This window comes from Mirounga leonina, unplaced genomic scaffold (assembly GCF_011800145.1).
Source record: "Mirounga leonina isolate KUSES-001 unplaced genomic scaffold, KU_Mleo_1.0 Mir_154, whole genome shotgun sequence".
NCBI lineage: Eukaryota > Metazoa > Chordata > Mammalia > Carnivora > Phocidae > Mirounga > Mirounga leonina.
In genome coordinates, this window is record NW_023270389.1 from 5571531 (window position 1) to 5577530 (window position 6000).

The 6000-nt window shown below is 48.7% G+C and overlaps 3 non-coding genes across 3 annotated transcripts; all 3 read right to left on the reverse strand.

The window, feature by feature from the left end:
• Positions 1 to 2814: 2814 nt before the first annotated feature.
• Positions 2815 to 2888, reverse strand: TRNAN-GUU. The gene has a single exon. It is a non-coding gene; the product is annotated as a tRNA-Asn (tRNA).
• Positions 2889 to 5558: 2670 nt separating this feature from the next.
• Positions 5559 to 5630, reverse strand: TRNAE-CUC. Its single transcript has one exon. It is a non-coding gene; the product is annotated as a tRNA-Glu (tRNA).
• A 285-nt stretch (positions 5631 to 5915) lies between these two features.
• TRNAG-UCC lies at positions 5916 to 5987 on the reverse strand. Its single transcript has one exon. It is a non-coding gene; the product is annotated as a tRNA-Gly (tRNA).
• Positions 5988 to 6000: the final 13 nt, after the last annotated feature.

The following is a 6000-nucleotide window of genomic DNA, read 5'->3' on the forward strand; positions in this document are numbered from 1 at the left end:
TGATGTTTGTCTTTCTCTGACTTATTTCGCTTAGCATAATACCCTCTAGCTCCATGCATGTCATTGCAAATGATAAGATTTCATTTTTTGATGGCTGAGTAATATTCCATTGCACGCACGCACGTGTGTGTGATATAAAGATAGATAGATAGATGATAGATGATAGATATCTTTACCCATTCATGTGTTAATGGACTTCTGGGCTCAGAAAGGAGGCAGTCTATCAATCTTAAGGGCATGCCTCAGAGACGTTTCCTGTTAAGGAGCCTTTAAGGATCTTAAGGACATTGACCCACAGCAACCTTACCAGGGTCCCAATGTAGAAAAGGGCTGATCTCTAAGAGATCTGTGAGTTGGCTTTTGCCTAATAATTGGAGTATATATTGATACATTTATAAGAAACTCTTTAAGCTTTTAAAGGGAGTATATCAGCTTGGACTGAAAGGGACAGAGACAGTACAAAATTGAAAGAAGCCTTTGGACCTCCAAATTCCTATGGTCAGGAAGCAGCCTGAGAAAATGATCAGCCACAAACACTGACTATTCTTATGAAAAAGTAAGGCCAATTCAGGAGATAGAAGTGAGAGCCATAGAGAATCATTCCGAGAGAGTAATAATGGGGCTTCATCAGGGAACTGGCAACATGTACCTGACTGGATGTCAGAATTGCTGTGGACCAGTGACTGCCGTGTGCCTTCAATTTACCCCTTTCGAATGGGAGTGTCAATAGCAGTTGACCCACGGCTTTCCCAACACTGTATATTAGAGATGTGGGATCCAAATAACATTCTTTTACTCAAAAGCATTTTGACCAGTTTTAGTATATGTGCTGCCGAAGAGAGCACAAAAGTCTTTTGACCAAGAAGAAATTGCCCAAGCTCAGTCGGCTGAGCGTCTGACTTGATTTCGGTTCAGGTCATGATCTCAGGGACGTGAGCTTGAGGTCTGAGTCGTTGGGCTCCACGCTAGGCATGGAGTCTGCTTAAGATTAAAAAAAGAAAAAAAAAAAAAAAAAAACTGCCCAAGGAGCCTCATGTATACCAGGAACAATTGAGAAATGAGGTAAGTAGCTTATGAAGAGATGGACAACTTGGAGTTCTGGGGGCAAAGGAAGGATGTTTGTGGCTCAAAAGATAGCAATCTCTGGGTGCACTGTGAACCACCAAGCTTTAACGTAACAGCAGAAAGTCTAACTCATTACACTACAGAGATCAGGTAGAGTCCATGGGCTGGCAGTTCCTACTGAATAATTTGTGGCCAAACACCAGAGTATACCCTGGGTTAACTGCCAGCCCCCAGGTCCAGCACTTCGAGGAGCTCAACTCTATGCAGCCAAAGACCCTGCTCTGTTATCCTGAGCCTGAAAACCTGGTAACACAACAGATTTGGATGATTCCAAAAGCCAATTTCCTTCAGCCAATATGGGGCAAGTGCATGGCATAGCCTTGTAGCCTCCATAGGTTTGTAAATGGCACACAGAAGAATTAGGGACGATGGTGCACCATTTGTCCTGGAAATTCCCCCAGAGAGCACAATTGGATCACCCTGTTCATGCTGTCAGGAATTACAGGAAGTAGTTTATGAACTGAATAAGTATGATAACTATATCTGTTTTCTTGCTCATCATTGTATCTGTAGCTCCCTGCAGAGTGCCTGGCACATAACAGTTGTCAATTTATGTTTGATAAACGAATGCTTGTGTGCATAAATGAATAAATGAATAACAGGTACATATTCAGAGACTAGGGAAAAGCCAGGATTTTGCTTTTTTAAAAGCCTTCAGGAAGAGAGTTTCCTCTCTGTGGTCCTCCTGTCCTGACTCCTGAGCTAAGAAGGACATCTGAGAGGATGAAAAGTCCAGCTCACTGGAGTTCCTGACATGGGAACAGAGACGGGAGTTCTGGCAACACGTACCTCGTACTATACCAGGACTTTTCAAGCTGACCTGGGTCCACTCCCCAGGGAAACTGGCAGCAGGCTAACAGGAAGGGAAAGGTAGGGAAGTTAAAATGGGAAGAACTTGATGACTGATGGATTTGCTGGGTGAGGGAAAGAGACTTCAAGGAAGTCGCCTTGCTGCCTGGCTTGTTGCCCTAAAGGTGATGGTACCGTCATTCACTAAGAGAGGGAACACTGGAGAAGACTCCTGCTTAGGTCCTGGGGAGAAGTTGGATTCAGTTCGGGAGAGGATGACCTGGAGGGCAAGGGATCATGTGAAGCAGGCAGGTGGATGCATGGATAGGTTTAGGATTCAGAGAAGTACTGAAAATACAAATTTGTGACAAGGTCACACAAAAAAGAGTGTAATATGAAAGGACGAGAGTTTGAGCCACAGGCAAAGCCCTTGAAAGAGTATTTTTAGGACTTTCACTGAGGTCCCATGTATAAAAGCAGTGTCCAAGTATAAGTGAGTAGCAGGAGAAATTAGACCACATTAATGCATGAAATGCTTTAAGCTTTAATCCCTTTTAAACTTGGCCAGAGATCATTGAGTTTCTCCAGGTGCTCAGCATCTGCTGCAAGAATTAACTAAATGGCAAAGAGCCTTAACTGATTTCTGTATTAGCAGCGCTCCTTTGCAAAGGCCGACTGGCTGTGGAATTCTGCAGAAAAGCAGCTCTGAAAGGTTTCGCTTCTTGGGGGAAAAAAGCACAGGTATCTCGTTTGGCCATAGATAGCTCCTGATCGCCTAGGATACGGGACCTGGGAAATGTCTCTTACTAGGCAGGTAATTCGTAGTATTTTGGATTAGAAGTAGAACTTTGATGTTTAAGAGGAAAGACTGAGAAAAAAAAGGAAGACCACGACACCAGGCGTCCCTGGGTGGGATCGAACCACCAACCTTTCGGTTAACAGCCGAACGCGCTAACCGATTGCGCCACAGAGACTACCCCTCCACTTCTGCTTTCACAGGTCATATTTATAGATCATTACTCAAATACTAGTATTCTGTAGAGTTCATTTCTTCACCCTGGTCTCAGTTGTGAGGTTCTAAAAGCCAGAACATTAAGCCATCCCTGTCGTGCAACAGTAGGATCCTTGCTTCCTTTCATCCTAATTTCTTAGCACCAGCAAGAAGTGACTGCTTCTTTCTTCCGAAGTTGAGACCTGCACAAAGGTAAGACCAAATTCACCACCGGAGGAATGTGAAAATGGCTTGAGGGAGTAGGGAATGGAGCAGGGGTAGGTGAGTGCGGAGGAAATGGCTTGCTGCTGATTTGAACTAACATCCCTGCTTGGGAAATCAGCCTGATGTTCTTCTTTCACTAAATTTCTATGAAAACCACTTACATTACCTCTTTATGAATTTTAAACCCAGATGATGAGCATTTATTTAAAAACATAACTTAAAAAATAGTAGTAATCTCCAAGGTTCAACCTGAATGTGATTCTCAAGCAGTACTAAATATACCCTGGGGAGGCAAAACAGCATCTGGAGACTTGAGATACAGAGTAGGTTGAACACGTGCCCGGGTACTCCTCCTTTTACTCACATAGTGATTCAAAAATATCGCCAAGGGCCCTGGCTCTCCATAGAGAATTACTAATTTATAATGAGTATAACTATAATTTTTTACACTGAAATGTGAAACTGATCTACAAGTTACTTTAAGTCTGGAAAATAAGTTTTAGTAATGAATGTATTTTACCGGCTCCATGAAATTCTATGAACATAAATTTTGAGGGTTTTGTACAGTCTGGGCAATTTACCAAACCCTCTGAGGCTTCCACCGGTATATATACTGCCAATCAGAAATTCCTGGTTAGAGAAACCCAGATTGTCCATTACACCTGCTTAGGCTCAGAAGAACACCAAGAGTGGTACTTTTAATATGGTTAGTCTTCTAGATGTAAACAATTTACCACAGGCTGCTTCTAAAACATGATCAAAGTCATCTTCATAAAATAGAAAATGCTAGCATGTTATTTCCATGCTAGACAATAAAGCAGATATGACTGGAAGACACTGATTCTTCCTGGATACATCTTGGGTTGATTCAAAACGTTTTTATAAACATTCACAGGCCAAGTAAGCTAGACTTATAGGGACCATGGCAGATGGCTAGGTCAACAAGGCCAATGGGCTTTTTTTTTTTTTTTTATCCCCCTTATATTTCATACCATCTTATAATAAAAAAGTCCATTAGTTTTCTAGAATACAAGGGTAGTGAAATGAAAGATGATTTTCCCACATGATTAGAGGCTAAAAGCCTAGTAACAAATTAGAGAGTTGGGAAGTCATCTATCAGGATCACCGAAACTACCAGGAATTATATGCATTCCTGCCAGTATGGCCACAAAAATATCAAGGGGGGGGTGAACAGATTGAAAAAAGAAAGGAGGCCCCTCGAAAGGAGGAGTCTTCCAAAAGATAGGTCTTCAAAGACAGGAGAAAAACAAAGAAAAAAAGTCCGGGAAGCTGAGTTTAAGGAAGAAATATTAAAGACTTACAGTATAATTAACATTTCACTGGGGGACAGATATCAAAAAAAGAGAGGAGTGTGCGCTTTAACATGAAATTATCCATAGAAAAGGAGAGGTGCAGGGGTGGAGAGAGGGCAGGAGTAGCTCCTGGCTAGGTGTCGGCTAAGGCGCCAATGGGAAAACCTTCAACGGGCCAACTCGGCCGTGGGCCTGCGCGGTGGCGGTCGGGGCTGGGGGAGGTGGAAGGCGTTCCAGGGAACACGCTTGCCACTTTGCCGTGGGACTCAAGGGATGGGTGATGCGATTTCAAGAACCTGTTGGCTACAAGTCCACCGTCTGTCTCCGGTGTGCCTCCACCCCCTCCCCCTGCTTGGCTGTTGGGTTTTCCCCACCGGCCTCCCGAATCTTCCTGCTGTCTCTCCTGCACTGCCCGTCGGTTCTGCTTCGTGCACGCGTCCACATTCGCTCTCCCAACTCCACATCCCCGGCGCAACCGTGCCGCTCTCTGCTCGTGGTGGCCGGGAAGCTGGACCGAGCGGTGGCTGGCCCGAGGGCGAGGGAAGGGACCAGGGGCTCCAGCAGGTGTCCCGACTCAAAGAGGCAGATCGCTCACCCTGCCCCGACCTCTTCCCCCTCCGACCCCCCACGCCCCCGGCCCGCTTCCCCGCACCGTCAGCACTCAGTAGCACCTCCGGAAGGAGCAAGGGGTGGCTTTTCAGGGGTGGCGGGGTTTCTCCTGGCGGCAGCAGTGCAGCCGGAGAGTCCAAGCCCCTGCGGTGGCCGGACGTGCGGGCGTCTGTGGGTGGCCCCGCGTGAGGACAGAGGGTATCGCGCGCGCGCGCGCGTGCGCGCGGCCTCTCGGGTTTGGGACGGAGGAAGAGGGGGAGCCATGCGAGCGCCCAGGCGAGGCGCCGATGCGCTGCCGTTGGGCGGCCGGCCCGCTGGCGAGGCCAAAAGGGTTGGGCTGGCCGAGGCGACAGGGCAAGGCTTGGGCTCGGCCGTGCGCCTGGCCTTGTCTGGGCCCCGAGGCCGTGGGGCTAGCCGCGAGGCAAGGGAGAAGCCAGCCAGCTTCGGCTAAAAGGGGTGCGGATGCGCTGGGGAGAGGTCGGGAGGCCGAGAGGAAGAAGAAAGGCTTCCCTGACCGGGAATCGAACCCGGGCCGCGGCGGTGAGAGCGCCGAATCCTAACCACTAGACCACCAGGGAGCGTCGGGCTCTGCGCCTGGCCCGCGCGCCCTGGGCGCAGCGCCTCCAGACCACCTCGTCGCCTCCGCCTTGGCTCCAAGGCCCCTGCCTGGCCACGGCCAGCCGCCCGCCCGCCCTACCAACCCACCCGCCCTGCCGGCAGCACCCTCAAAACGCTGCGCACCTCCTTCCCTCCCTCACACACGCGCTCAGCCTCGGGCCACGCTCCGGCTCCGGGCTCTCGGCTCCCGGCTCCCATCGGGCCTGGGCACGAGGGCCCTGGAGCCGTGCAAAAGGTTGGCCAGCTGCGTTGGCCGGGAATCGAACCCGGGTCAACTGCTTGGAAGGCAGCTATGCTCACCACTATACCACCAACGCTGCACAGCCCGGG